Source organism: Sorex araneus, chromosome 3 (assembly GCF_027595985.1).
Source record: "Sorex araneus isolate mSorAra2 chromosome 3, mSorAra2.pri, whole genome shotgun sequence".
Taxonomy (NCBI): domain Eukaryota; kingdom Metazoa; phylum Chordata; class Mammalia; order Eulipotyphla; family Soricidae; genus Sorex; species Sorex araneus.
Genome location: NC_073304.1, coordinates 63,706,174 through 63,722,365, shown reverse-complemented (window position 1 = coordinate 63,722,365; position 16,192 = coordinate 63,706,174). Strand labels below are relative to the sequence as shown.

The 16,192-nt window shown below is 40.2% G+C and overlaps 1 non-coding gene across 1 annotated transcript; it reads right to left on the bottom strand.

Annotated features, from left to right (window-relative positions):
* Positions 1 to 13,189: 13,189 nt before the first annotated feature.
* On the bottom strand, positions 13,190 to 13,296 carry LOC129403779 (U6 spliceosomal RNA). The gene has a single exon (XR_008629440.1). It is a non-coding gene; the product is annotated as a U6 spliceosomal RNA (small nuclear RNA).
* Between the last annotated feature and the right edge of the window lie 2,896 nt (positions 13,297 to 16,192).

The following is a 16,192-nucleotide window of genomic DNA, read 5'->3' as shown; positions in this document are numbered from 1 at the left end:
TGGTGGTGGAAAATGGGCACTGGTGGCGGGATGGGCACTTGATCATCGAATGACTGAAACGTAAGCATGAAAACCTGTAAGTCTGTAACTTTGTCTCACGGTGATTCACTAATAAAAAAAAATAAAATAAAAAACTGGAAGAGAGGGGCTGGAGCGATAGCACAGCGGGTAGGGCGTTTGCCTTGCACGCGGCAGACCCGGGTTCAAATCCCAGCATCCCATATGGTCCCCTGAGCACCATCAGGAGTGATTCCTGAGTGAAGAGCCAGGAGTAACCCCTGTGCATCGCCGGGTGTGACCCAAAAAGCAAAAAAAAACTGGAAGAGAGAAGAAAATACTGTTGAGTTGCTCTGCTCTAACAGGATGGCGGCAAAAATGTTAGGAGCTTCCGGGGAGGCATAGGGTCAAAGGCCCATTTCCAGACTACGTTTAACTCACAAAGGTCTACTTTTAAATTGGTCTTAGAATTTTCACTATCACTTGCCCACAGTTACAAGCAGGAGAGTGAGCAAAAATTCAAAAGTGTTTAAAAATTAGTGAACAATGTTTTATGTGAAAATAACAAGGTGGATCCACAAGATAGTACAGGGGTTAAGGTACTTGTCTTAACAAAGCTAAGCCTGGTTCAATCCCCACCATCACATATGGTCCTCTGAGCACCACCAGAAGTGATCCTTGAGCATAGGAGTAAGCCCTAACCACCTGTGTGTGGGGACTAAACTCTCTACTTCCCCCCCCCACACACACACACACAAATCCCAAAACTAACAAGAAGGAGTGAAGATGGCTTATAAATAAATGAAGATTAGCCAAGTCTCAATAGTTAAACCGGGGCCCAAGCTACTCTATGTCAAGCAAAACACCTGGCCTGGTAACTATGCCAGCTCTATTTCTAGAGTCTAACTTCATAAACTGTAGGTTGCAACCCCCCAGAAATATGGGGTCATGAAAATTTAGCAGCACTACAGTTTTATAACATGAAACTACTAAAAATTAATTCAAAATCAAATACATAATGAATCTAAGGTGTCTCTGGCTCAACCATGTTGCACTTGTCAGGTGAAAATGGGTCATGAGTGGAAAATTTTAAGAATTTCTGGTCTAAAAGTCCCAGTGAAGACCTGTGACAAACATCTCTGACGAGTAACCTTTCCAACAATTTGATGAATCAGTGGTAAGCCAGCTTCTCTCGTGCGTTTCATGAGCTTCTCCAAGGATTGTGGATAAAGAGAATATTGTTAATGACGAAAAGAAAATATTATGATCATAAATGTTAACTGACTAGACAGAACAGACAAGTGAAAGATCTGTGACATATGTTCTAGTGTTGAAAAAGAGAGTATTTTCAGAGTATCACCAATAAAGCTAGACTGAAGAGAAATAGAAGAATATTGCTGTTGCTGCCAAGGAAGAGGTTTGGTGGCAGAGTGCATGCTTTATGTGTGTGGTGCTTTAAGCTTCATCTCCAACATCATATAAAAAGAGATATGAAAAAATATCATCAGAAAGATCAGTCACAGGCCTCCAGTAGATATTTTGATCATGAGTGTGGATTCAGTTGTATTTGTGTGATTTTGCAATGCGTTCTTTGAAATGCTGAAGTAAGGAATACTTAAGTTCAAAATTCCCAAGTGATTTTCATGAGGTATAGATATTTCTAATTTCTAGGGTTATTGGTAGGATTAAATGAGATGAATATGGCTGGACCTCTAGGCATCAACTGTCCAGGATACATGCACTGTATCCTATTTCCTCTTTCTTATCCACCATGAGCCACAGCCCTTGGAGTTTTGGCTTCAGCCTCCTTCACATGCACTCCTGCTGATAATGCTCCTTTCTGTTCCTTAAACGAATTCTGCTTTATCTCAACTGTAAGCAATTCTATTGGGGTTGGAATTTAAGTACATTCCACAACCTTATAAAGCCCCCTCCAGTAATTTATCCAAGACCACAGATCCTTAATTTTAGTAATAGCTCTCATTTTCTAGACTGGTCTCTTAGATCTGTAGCCTGTCTCTTCTTCTCTGAAGGCGAAGAACAATTTTTTTTTTTTTGCTTTTCTGGTCACATCCAGCATTGCCCGGGGGTTACTCCTGGCTCTGCACTCAGGAATTACTCCTGGCAGTGCTTGGGGGACCACATGCGGTGCCAGGGATTGAGCCCAAGTCGGCCACGTGCAAGTCCAATGCCCTACCTGTTGTGCTATCACTCAGGCCTAGCACCTGCAATAGTGCCTGGCATAGAGCAGTGGCAGCCAACAACAGATGAAATGAATCATGATCAATGTACTAAGTGTGTTCACACAGCAACCCTATGTATAATCTATATACCAGGATAAGAGTAGCTGTGTATATATGAGGAATACACACAGTATTCCTGTCTCTGTATGAGAGGAAGTAAAAACAAAATGGGGCAAATAGAGTTCGTAAGCATCAAGTCAGATGGTATCAGTTTAAACCCAACTTTGCCACTAGAACTATGGTGGTAGTTGAGATGACATAGCTACCGTAGGTTCTATGAGATACCATAGTTGTCTATCCACTTCCCTGTCTGTTAATGATGGGGGATAATGCTGTTCCTAGTATAATGAATATTCAATGCAATGTCCCACATCAATCACATTAACAATGCTAGAAATAACACTATAAACTTAATAACTGTTAATGATTTTATTTGACAGAAAATAAATGCAATTGGATGATGCATATTATTCCCACCCACCCTTAGCAAGCTTGATGACAGAGGCAAGTACTTTGAAAACTAGTATATTCTAGGATATCCAGAGATAAAGACAACAGTCAACAGGACCCTGAAGCTTAGCAATAGTAAAATTAAAGCTAATCTAATGTTTAAAATTTTCTGGAAAGCATCAAGAATTCATATTGGGAAACTGAGGAGTAAAACAGGTACTTTCAAAGTATTGTGAAAACCCACCACTTGAGAATTGCACTTCAGACAACTCACAGGGAGACCCAAACTCCAGGGGTTGACTTCACACACAGCTCAGCTGTTCCTGCACAAAATCAGGTTTCTTTGTACAACGAAGTTACAGGTAAGATTCTGGTCACTAATGTTCCCAAATCAGAGAGTGCTTTAAGACTTAGGATGAAAGGAAACCAAATAAGTTCATTTTCAGAACTTAAACTTATCTCCAACCCACTGGACGGGGTGTCCCACTCTGAACTTGCCCTGTGGAGGAAAACCCCAGCTGGAAATAAATCAAAGAGCTGAGATACCAGGAGCCTTCTGGCTCTCTGAAGTCTTTGCACAGACCTTCACATAAACCTCTAATGAGAGTAGTTTGAGGCTGTTGAGCTGTTTTCTTCACCTATTAAGTGTCTTTTCAAGTCTTGCTTTGAAATGACTAGGAAATCCACAGGCAACAGGAAAATTTCGGTAGCTCATACCCTTCTCGCCATGGTGCCCTCCTCAGACCTGTTAGTCCTGAGTTCCATAAACATCTCATAGAATGTGAGAGTCTCAGAAGAAACTGAGGTACAGAAAGGTGTTGTAATTAGTTTAAAACCCAGCTATTTCTGCAAAGAGGCTTCCAATTCTAGATTCGTTGTAAAATGTATTTTAGTCATTAGCAACTGGGATGAGGTCCATTTGTGATTCATCATACTCAGGATGACAACACAGGAAAAACACTGCTTATTAAGCCAGAATTTCTCCATGTTTCCACAAAACCATTAGTAACAGAATGACTCAGTCCAAACTCCAGGAGAGAAAGAGAAAGATGGTGCCGGACTGTCTTTGAATCCTCTGAGTGGTCTACTACTGAGTAACATTCAATTTCAGTAATGAATGGGGCTTCCTTACTCCTACTCCCACCTGTGATCGGGCCAATTTCTTCTTATAAGTTTCATACACCAACATACACCAAACATGTCCAATGCCTGTCTAGGCATCAATCCACAGTCATCATCACCAAAGCACTGCAGGAACCTTTGATGAGGCTAGAAATGCAGGGGCCGGGATCCCTGGTAATCTGCTGAAGTTCTGAAGCCTTCACAGGGGAAAATTTCTGTCCCTCCTAGTCACTGCCAAGCACCTACTACTTTCTAGACTCTGGGAAACACCACTCCCTGGCACTCTTTTTCAACTCTCACCTCTGAGATATCCCATATGTTAAAAGGGAAAAAAGTGGGGGAGGAAGGAGAAAAAAAAGGACATTGGGTATAAGAAGCTTTTGGGCATTGCAGCCTTGCAAAATTCCTTAGGCAGAAAACACTAGAGGTGAAAGGGTCTAGCTCTCTTAACTAGAAAATTAGGATTCAGCAGAGGAGTAAAATGCTCAGCACACAAAATTCAAGGGAGTATCTCAAAACATGACTGCTTACATTCATAGGTCATGCAGCCTCTGGCTCCCTAAACTCTATTTTTAGGAAAGGGAAAGTCCCAAGCAGGGCTCAACCTAGTTCTCAGAGGGTCCATCGGTGTGGGAACCAGAGGGACAACTATTGTGATGCTCTGGTGACCAATGGTCCCAGGAATTAAACCTGAAGCCTGTACTTCAACCTTTTGAGCCATCTCCCAGGTGCCGTCATTTTTTTCAACTTAAGTAATGGGAAGACTCTTTCACAAGAGTCTCAAGACAATTGGGCTTAAGGTATGAATCCTTTGCCCATGCATGGACACACACACAATTTTAGGTAAATATTTGTTTCATTATGTATACTTTAATATCATTCTCAAAACTATCTCACCAAATCAGGGAAATGTCAAATTCGTTCTAAAATACTATCCACCAAAACAAATAATGCCATTCCTTTAAGTTTCTCTTGGAAACAGTTATTTGGGCTACTCAGGAATATAATCCCCAGTGGTTGTTACCTTAAAATTCTTTGAAAAAGCCTGTCCCAAAAATAGTTGCTATAAGTTCTTTAGGTTCTCTCTTTTTCTCCTCATTAGATTTGTTAACACAGTGGATTTTGAAACTAGTTCACATTAGTGAAAATGGTACCCAAGCTATGGACTGAGACCTTCCAAACTTTAGATACACAGGGTCTAAGAGTATTAAACTGGGGCAGGTAGGAGATATGGCACAGGCCTGGCACACAGAAGTTCCCACTTTGATTCCAACACCACATGGTCCCCCAAGCACTTTGGGGATGTGACTGTAAAGGCACCTGAGCACCGCTGACATGGCCAGGAGATCCTCAGAACCACAGACCTGAACAACACAATACCTTTGGCCCTTCACTGAAATTCCTGCTGGGTTGACAGAGAATTACCTGCTGGATCTCCAGGACCACCTTAGCCCTGCTCACCCAAAGATCCCTCTAAGCACCAAAACAAGCAGATTTTTAAATTGTGCTATTCAATACAGTGGGCAGATGTGACTACTGAGCAGGTGAAATGAGCTAGTTACATGTTTTCAAATGCTAATAACTTTCTACAAAATATATGTTATACAAAATACATTATTTAATAAGTTCATTTTTTTAGTGATCCACATAGTGTTTCTATTACATATCACAGGTCTTAAAATGCCTTGACCTGGCACCCTGACTTTGAGCTCTACACCCTCTTAGATTTTGTCAAGGGCTCAGTGGGTTCTAGCTGAGAATTTGCCAGGCCCAGGCATCATGTGTGTGGGCAGATCCAAATAATCAAAATAGTGAATTTTGTGGAATTTACTAAGTAGAATCAAGTGTGTCAATTTATAAACAAATGATTATTTGACAAAATCTGAGCAGAAAACATGTCCTTGCCTTAAATTAACCAAGTAGCTATAACTACCATAGCCTTATTGCTCCCAAATAGTACTTTTAGTCAAGAGCCCCAACTCAAAATCTGGACTATTCAAGGACCCTTCTCTGGGCTTTTGCAGAGATGTGCCTCTGCACCTTCTGGAGCCTCATACAACTCTGCAGTGAACTGGTGAGAGAAGTAATGCCAATTGGGCACACACACACACACACACACACACACATATATATGTACATATATATATACACACATATATATATATATATATATATATATATGTCAGATGGTGAAGCCTCAGTGCTCTGAGCTGGATTACAACCTGATGTGGATTGTGACTTTAGTGGCAGCCAGCCAGACTGTGGCATTGTGAAGTGTCGTCCTGCTGCACTATGCCCTGAAGGCCATACATCAGTCCTTGCCATCATGCTAAAAGAAAGCTGCAGCAAGTCCAAAGAACTATGCTAGGAGATCTAGAATGGCCCTTAGGAATACATAAATTATATCTATAAAATGCACTTATCCTGTATCCTCAGGAAAATTCTTATACTAATAGTAGCCTCCAATGAATCATTCTCCTACTATGCATCCCCTTGCCAATCCCTTCCCCTAAGTAACTCTGGTCTTGGCCATGTGACTTGCTTAGTTCCATGGGATATAAGCAGACACTAGAGAAGTGCTTGCTCATTGCAGCTTGCACTCTTGCAACCCCAAACCCATGCTCTAGAAAGAAGATTGAGAAAGAACCTAACCTTACAAAGATTAAGACAGTTCTGTTACCTTCAAAGTTTTGAGATTCAATGCTCTGGAGCTTTCTAATATCATATCCAAAGCAAAAAAAGTAATATAAATAGTATATACATCATACTTTCTACCACTGAGGGAAAAGATATTTTCTAGAACATTTGCATTTTGTAGACAACATCACATGGTTGGCTCCAGTTCAATCTCCAGTACCATATATGGTCCCCAGCGCTTCCAAGAGTGATACTGAGAATAGGGTCGGGTGTAAGCCCTAAGAATAAAGTCACAAGTGATTCCTGAGCTTAGAACCAGGACCGACTCCATTAGCACTTCCAAGCACTTCCAAAAAGAAACAAAAAAAAATTAATAGGGAGCAAGCCCAGCAGTGCTGTAAGTGGGAGTGGGGGTGGGAGTAGAATGGGGATTGGGAGACAGGAGGATGCTGGAAGGAGGGAGACTATGGCCACTTCTGGTAGCACATGGAAACTCCCAGGCCTATATCAGGAGCAATATAGTGTCAGAGCCTCGCACACACACATACACACACACCAAGAACACATATTTTTTGTTTAGGGGTCACAGTCAGCTGTACTCAGAAGTTTCTCCTGACTATGCTCAAGGATCACTCCCAAAAGTGCTTGGGAACCATATGTTGTTGGTGATTTAAGCAGATTCTCCAATAAGGAAAGCATGTGTTGAGACTTTTGTGCTATCTTTTTAATCCCTTAAGGATACACTTTTAACAAAATATGTGTTCCTTAATTCTTATCTAAGGCTCTGTTTCTAGGATAGACAAACTAAGATATCTCTGAGACTGACATGACTCACATTTTAAAATGTGGAGACAGAGGAAGTATTTGCTAGCAATTTCTTTCAAATTTATATCTTAGTTAAGAAATTAGAATGATGACTCACTGACTGGCCATGTTCTAGCAATTTCTGACTAAATCACGTGGGAGATGCAGGTCAAGTGGCAAGAATTCATGGAATCATCAGTCTCCACAGCCGAAAACTCCAGAGTGCCTAATACCTATCCAGCCAAAGCTCCAGCAGCTGCACTCACACCCCATCATTGCAGCCATGCCAAGAGATCAACTCTACCACTTCACAAATGTTCTCTACAGAGATGCCAAACTGCAAATGACTTCAGGTACCCAATACCCAGGTTGAGAACTCAGACGTTTTTTGAAGTCATGATGGGTAGTCTTCCAAAAGCCCTGGCAGCCACACCGACCCTCACAATCACTGCCATGTTGACATTATCTCAGAGATCTTGAAGTTCTGGACTGCGCTGCCACATATGTAGCCATGTGGCACCGCCTAATTCCTTAACACTGAAATTTCAGTAGGAGCACACCAAATTAGATGAGAGAGCAACATAGAAGCCAACTAAACTCAACAAACAAAAACAGTAACACAGATGGCTCAACTAGAAATAAATTCTTAGACAAGAATATAACAGATATAACAATTTTCACATAAATTGATAATTATTATGGTGTTACGTTGTGTTCTGGGCACCCAAGAACTTTGACACTGACTACAAGGATAAAGTATCTGAGACAAATCTTTAAATAAAATGACCACATGGGGCTTTAAGAAGTGATTATATACTGTCAGTAAGCACTTGAAACTTAATGAGAAATAGCCCAACCAAAAAGATTAAGCCATAGGAAATAGAAGAGTTGCAAATTCAACCACTGACAGTATCTATTTCTAGCCTTCAGATACCTTGGAAAGGTATACTGAAATAAAATCATGTTTTAAGACAAAAAGAATGTTTCTACATGCATGCACAACTCCCAATAGGTCAGTTCATGGAAACATGCTCTGGGTCCAGTGGCTACTTAGATCAGTGAGAACACTTTGCTAAATCGAAACAACACTTCAGATTTGATTCTTGTGATATTGAGATTCATAATAAGTTTTTATTTACTCTTAGTCCCGTTCCTGGCACAGAGTTTCTAAAATTATAGTTTCCTGTGATGAAAACAATAAAAGTCACTTCTGAGGGGACTTTGGGGAAGCACCAAATTATGGGGGTAGTTGCTAGTAGAACCAGTCAGGAGATTAGAGGGTTATAATTATTAGTCTCATTCCCACACCCCAATTAGTGGGAGGGAAGAGAAGCTGGAGCCTGAGTTTAATCACTAATGGCCAATGATTTCATCAATCATGACACTAATGAAATCTCCATAAAATTTTAGAGTATGAGTTTCCCGACATCTTCTAAGTTGGTGAATTCTGGAACCTATTTTCAGAATGATGAGCTCAGATAATATGGAAGCTAGAGGGGTATTTTCCCCATCTTTGCTCTTACAGAATCCTGCTTTACGTTTCTGAGTTACATCCATTTATAATAAAGGGGAAATTAAGTAAGTAAAATAAGTCTCCAAGTTCTGTGAGTTGCTCTAGCGAATGAATCAAATTCTAGGAGAGAGTGCTGTAAACTACTTTAACCAATTGATTAGAAGCACAGGTGATGAAAAGATCTGTGATTGGTGCCAGAAATGGGCAGATGTGTGGTGGGATTGAGTCTCTAGTCAGTGAAAATGGATTCAGTTTTCCATGTAGTATCAGAATTATATTGTAAGGCACTGAGCTGGTTCTGGAGAATTATTTGATAATATACTAAAACACACAGGACATGGTGTCAATATGACTGATGATCCGAAATGGAATCAGAAGAATTATATCATTCACTTATGCAGTTTCTTTTAGGCAGTTACTTTACAAAAAACTTTCAATAAGGCACTTTGTATACTCAAAGAAATATACAAAAACAAGTTTTAAAATGCTAGCTAACAGCTACCAAGGCTTCATGTGGTGAGATCCTTGAAATACAGTATAATGGGAAATAATGACGAAGGACAAAACAGAAGTAATACTCAATTCTGTCTTTAAAAGCTAAGATTTAGTAAAATAAACAAACAACCAAAAAAACAAACCCGACAATTTCAAGATCTCCCCACGCTCCCTCCCCAACCAGTTCCTTGTTTTCAGGAATTCTCTAGCTCAAGGATAACGGGTAGGTAATAAATCCACAACGACCACTTGTCAGCAGTTCAAAAAGACAAATCTGGCTGATAAGAAACCCAGAGTGTCACCATTAGACAGAAGCAGTGCCCTATGGCAGTAAAAACTCAGAACTGCAAAAGAAAAAGTCTGGCAGCAGATCAACTCCCGGCACTGGCGCGGATGTCACACCTTTACCGAGCAACCTTGAAAGACTTGATTGAAGGGGAAGGCGGTCACGGCTGAAGGCGCAGCGCAGGAAGTTAAACGCACAGGTTGGGCTCCCTTGGCCTCATACCCTTAGAAAACCAGGTCATTCCATTACTGCTAATAATCTAGACAGAGAAGCAAAGAAAAGATTGCTTTGCTTCTGAAGCTAATCCCTACAGGAAACCTGCTTTTCTCTGTGTAGGTAGAAACAGACAAAGAGTTGTGAGAAAATGTCACATGCTATTTACTTTTCTCTCCTTGTTGCCAAGTGACTTCCACAGGTTGAGTGTGTGGAGAGGGAAGATTCTTGTGGAAGTGCAACAGCAAATAGGTTCCTCTCTGTGGCATTATACTTTGGGAAACTTTAGTCATACCAGCTCTGAAGAGTCACCCTGGGGAGGAGAGCAGTGTATCTTCCAAACGATGAGGTTAGAGCAAGGGTTCTTACCTTTTCAGGTTTCTTCGTGTAGAATTTAGTTCCAATGAGTTCTTTGGATTTCCTCCTCAGACTGTCAGGAGTAAGAAGGAAGTTGTATTATTTGAAATCAAAGCACTACAAGGGCTTAAAAGCCAGCAAATAACAAAATAAATAACACCAGTTCCCATCAGTGTCTGTTGGTGCCTATGTCATGACAGGCTACATGATGGTTCACTCTACCATTACTCCAGCTCACAGGAAGAGCTTCCTAATCTCAGGATAAAATTTTACTCTTAGAGACTGAGGAAACAGTCATAAAAATATTTCACTAAACAGAAATAAGAGAACTCCATGAGCTATAGTGCAGTGTTTTTGAAAGAGGCACAAACCAATATGCATGTAAAAAGACATGTGAAGAATGTCTAAGATGATGATTAACATAGATTATTTAATAGATATTTGTATTTACACAAGTAACTATATTCAGAAGAAAACATACTTAAATGCTTATGGATCAGGATTTTTTCCATATTTACTGAAATCCTTATAAGACTTCAGTTATATGCAATAAACTGGAAATAATTATAAACCAAGTTATGTATATATTAAACATATGAAAATTTTTACCAAAAAAGTCGTTTCAAGAAAAAGAAACCTTAAGGTTAGAGACCATTAAGGAATAATGAAACTATTACCTTTCATGAACAATTCTTAAATGTCAAACACTGAGCTACTTTATATTAATTTTTCAATGTAGTCAATCAAGTAGATGCTATCACCTCCACTTGTGAGGTGAGAAAACTGAGGCACACAAAGTTCAAATAGCTTGCCCATGAGCATATAGACCATTAATCCTACATCCTTAACCACAATAGTGCCCAACTTTACATAAAAACACACAGAATAGGTCAGTCACAATGAGGACAACTCTTACTCAGGATAGCTTGTTAGTATGTTTATTTGGGGGGCATCAGGTGGTGCTCAGGAGTTACTCCTAGCTCTGCTCAGGGATCACTCCTAGTGGTGCTCAGGTTAGCATATGAGATGCTGGGGATCAAACACGGGTCAACCCTGTGCAAGGCAAATGCCTTAGACACTGTACTATCTCTTCAGCTTTCCAGATAGCTTTTTTTTTAATTTATTTATTTATTTTTAATTCGTGAATCACCCTGAGGGCACATTTACAGATTTATACATTTTTGTGCTTATGCTTCCCTCATACAAAGTTCGGGAACCCATCCCTTCACCAGTGCCCATACTCCACCACCAGTAAACCCAGCATCCCTCCCACCCTCCCCGATCCCATCTCCCCCCACCCCACCCTGCCACTGTGGCAGGGCATTCCCTTCTGTTCTCTCTCTCTAATTAGCTGTTGTGGTTTGCAATAAAGGTGTTGAGTGGCCATTGTGCTCAGTCTCTAGCCCTCATTCATCCCGCAACTCCCTTCCCCCATATGGCCTTCGACTACATTATAGTTGGTGATCCCTTCTCTGAGTTGCCCTTTCCCGAGAATGTGAGGCCAGCCTCCAAGCCATGGAGTCAACCTCCTGGTACTTATTTCTACAATTCTTGGGTGTTAGTCTCCCACTCTGTTATTCTATATACCATAGATGAGTGCAATCTTTCTATGTCTGTCTCTCTCTTTCTGACTCATTTCACTCAGCATGAAACTTTTCATGCCCATCCACTTAACTACAAAATTCGTGACCTCCTTTTTTCTGACAGCTGCATAGTATTCCATTGTATAGATGTACCAAAGTTTCCTCAGCCAGTCATCCGTTCTAGGGCATTCGGGTTTTTTCCAGATTCTGGCTATTGTAAATAGTGCTGCGATGAACATACATGTGCAGATGTTGTTTCGATTATACTTTTTTGCCTCTCTGGGATATATTCCCAGCAGTGGTATTGCTGGGTCAAATGGGAGCTCAACCTCTAATTTTTTGAGAGTCGTCCATATTGTTTTCCAGAAGGGCTGAACCAGTCGGCATTCCCACCAGCAGTGTAGAAGGGTCCCTTTCTCGCCACATCCTCTCCAACAGCGGTTGCTTTTGTTCTTTTGGATGTGTGCTAGTCTCTGTGGTGTGAGGTGGTATCTCGTGGTTGTTTTGATCTGCATCTCTCTGATGATTAGTGATGTAGAGCACTTTTTCATGTGCCTTTTGGCCATTCGTATTTCTTCCTTGGTAAAGTTTCTGTTCATTTCTTTGCCCCATTTTTTGATGGGGTTGGATGTTTTCTTCTTGTAGAGTTCAACCAATGCTTTATATACCATTGACATCAACCCCTTATCTGATGGGTATTGTGTAAATATCCTTTCCCATTCTGTGGATAGTCTTTGGATTCTGGTCACTGTATCTTTTGCGGTGCAGAAGCTTTTTAGTTTAATGTAGTCCCATTTGTTGATCTCTGTTTTTACTAGATTGCTGAGTTCTGTGTCACCTTTGAAGATACCTTTATCTTCAATATCGTGGAGGGTTTTGCCGACCTTGTCTTCAATGTACCTTATGGTTTGTGGTCGAATGTTGAGGTCTTTAATCCATTTTGATCTGACTTTTGTGCATGGTGTCAGGTCAAGGTCTAAGCCCATTTTTTTGCATGTAGTTGTCCAGTTGTTCCAGCACCCTTTGTTGAAGAGACTTTCCTTGTTCCACTTCACATCTCTTGCTCCCTTATCAAAGATTAGATGATCATACATTTGGGGTTGTGTGTAGGGATATTCCATCCTGTTCCATTGGTCTACGGCTCTGCCTTTGTTCCAGTACCATGCTGTTTTAATTGTTACTGCTTTGTAGTAGAGTTTGAGGTTGGGGAGGGTGATGCCTCCCATCATCTTTTTCCCAAGAATTGTTTTAGCTATCCTTGGGCATTTGTTGTTCCATATGAATTTTAGGATTGCTTGATCCATTTCTTTGAAGAATGGCATGGGTATACTTATAGGGATCGCGTTGAATCTGTATAATGCTTTGGGGAGTATTGTCATTTTGACAATATTGATTCTCCCTATCCATGAGCAAGGTATATGTTTCCATTTTCTCATGTCTTCTTTTATTTCATGGAGTAGCGTTTTATAGTTTTCTTTGTAGAGGTCTTAAAAATATGGAACGCTTCACGAATTTGCGTGTCATCCTTGCGCAGGGGCCATGCTAATCTTCTCTGTATCGTTCCAATTTTAGTATATGTGCTGCCGAAGCGAGCACTCCAGATAGCTTTTAATAAACAGTTATCCAGGAAGCTGTTGTATTGAAAACAAATAAAGTGATTGACACCAGGTTGCAACATGGGGAGCTGGAATGATAATACAGCTGGGAGGGTATTTGCCTTGCACACTGTTGAACAAGGTTTGATCCCCAGCATCTCATATGCCCCCCCCCAAGTACTGCCAAGAGTAATTCTTGAGCGAAGAGTCATGAGTAATCCCTGAGCATCACTGGGCGTGACCTAAAAACCCAAAACAAACAAACAAAACAACAGATTGTGTTGGTGCTAAGCCAGGACATTAAGATGAGTCTCTGGACAGTGCCCTGCAAGCAGGAAGCAGAACCGAGGCCTCACTTCTCACTAAGTGGGCAAGCTAAAAACTTGTGAGTCCAATACCCTGGAGGAGCACAGCATGCTCTCATACACCCACCCAGTCATGCATTATCTTGTCAGTACAAGGCAGCAGTTTCCCCTTTTCTTACACATCCTTAATCTGGATTGACCTTCAAGTATCAGTATGAGGCTTCTCTTTGCCCTATGTGTAACCAACCACAAGAATGTGGGATTACATCAATCTGTAGAGCCTACGTGTCCAGTTCCCTATCTTCCTCTGGTATTTTTAATCATAACAACATAGCTTTGACAGCATAGCTGTGACAAACAATATATACCCTGATGTTCCTTTGACAAGTGCTCATCCTATAACTGTTTGTACTCTCATTAGTGAGTCTTTCTCTGTGATGAAGTCATTAGGATGTAACTGATAAAAAATAGAATAAAAGGTGGCCTCTGGCAGTCTCTCTTCACTTCGAGCCAGAACGAGCCTTGGCCCTTTGTGCTCTTTACATTCCTCTCTCATGTTTTAACTCCGTGCCTCTGACCGAAAGAATATTTATGCAACAAGATTGCTACATGATGGCCAACTTTGTAGGTGAAAACTTATTTACCTCTTTCTATTCTAAAAATTGGGAAGACCAGAGAATAGAAATGGCATTGCTATGGTTTAGCATTTACCATATAGATATTAATGGTGTTGAGAGAGACCTGTGGATTTAGGCAGATCCGCAAACAAAGCTAAACTGTTGGCTTCTTGAACCAGCCATGCCATAGTTATTGCAGCAAATTCCCATGATGAGTCAGAACTAAGCCTTACATTAGGACAACCTCGATGATTCTGATTCAAGTAACTAGCTCAAATGCTGTGAATGGAGACTTCTGGGGTGAAGTGGCTAAATATCCTATCCAGGTTGTGGTCTGACTTTCCCAGGAGACTATGGCTTGGCCACCTCTGATTTTATTACTTTAAAATTTTACTGATTTTATTACTTTATTACATAAAATATAAAAATAATAATAATCAACTCTACCATCTCCTGAGGTTGCTATAGGAATTGTTAAGCCTTCCCTCAGAACAGTTTTTTCCTCTCATTTGACATTTGTTCTATATATAGTTTTGAAAAACAATTTTAATGCTATTATGCAGACCAAAAATTGAATACCAACCCTTAAAAAGTTATATAGCAATCAGAAAATACATTGTCAGAGGAAATAATTGGACTTGAAATTCTCTACAGTAATGGGTTAGGATATTTAGACAAGCTGTCTTAGAAATAAAATCAAGTCAAAATATCTGGCTTAAGTGTTATAAAGCAAGGTACAAAATAATCCAAGCAAAGAACTTCAGAGATAAATGACTTATAAAAGATACTTTTGTGCTAGGGGATATGTTCCTTCATTAGGTTTGAACTTATATGTGGATGAGTAGATTGCAAAAGGATTATTTATCACAGATCAAATTCACATGGTGGATATTCTAATTAGAAATTCTCCCTCAGTATGGTAGGGTCCCAACAGTGGGGATGAGCCTTGGGAATGCAGACTATTTTGATATCTTCTGGACTAGATGAGTCCAGAACTCAATCAAGTCTTGAAAGAGAATGTGGATGATCCTGAACTTGAATTGTTCATGGACGCCACTCAAAAACAAACTCCAATGTTCTCTGTAGGATTTTAGCTTTGTTCTAAGCTCTCCACTTAATCCCAGAGATAATTACAAATGGAGACAAAACAAGCACACATGCATGTTAGCATATACATACATAACCTACAAGAGACTCAAAATATAAGAATTTTGCTTTTCATGCTTAAAGAAATGGATAAGGGGCTGAAGCAATAGTACAGTAGGGAGGAGGTTTGCCTTGCATGCGGCCAACCCAGGTTCAATCCCCAGAACCCCATATAGTCCCCTGAGCACCACAAGGAGTGATTCCTGAGTGCAGAACCAGGAGTAACCACTGTGCAGTGCCAGGTGTGACAAAAAAAAGCAAAAAAAAAAAATTAAAATAAAGGATAATAGATGCTTGAAAATACCTGTAGTAAAAGAACAGTTTTACCAAGTGAACTGGGTAAAAGTAAAAATATTTGCAAGGTGAAATGAGAATATTTTCGCAAAATAAAAACAGTTAATCACCCAAATATAGTCAACAGATATCATTCATGCAGAAGCAAATATCCAAAATGGAAGACCAGAAACATGAAAAGGATTTGTGAGTACATTAAAATGAACATTGTATTTATATGTATAAACTGGGTCTTGAAAATTTTAAGTATAGAAAGATCATTATATTTTCCAGAAGAAGGGTAAAGCTACCAATTGAGTCTTTGAGAAATTGTGTATGTATACACACACACACACACACACGTATATATATATATATATATATATATATATATATATTTGGTATTTGGGCCACACCCAGTGGTATTCAGGACTTACCCCAGGCTCTGCACTCAGGGATCACTCCTGGCAGTGCTCAGGGAACCATAAGTGGTGCCAGAGATCAAAATCGGGGTAGAAAAGCACAGTACCCCACTGTATTATCTCTCCAGCCCCAA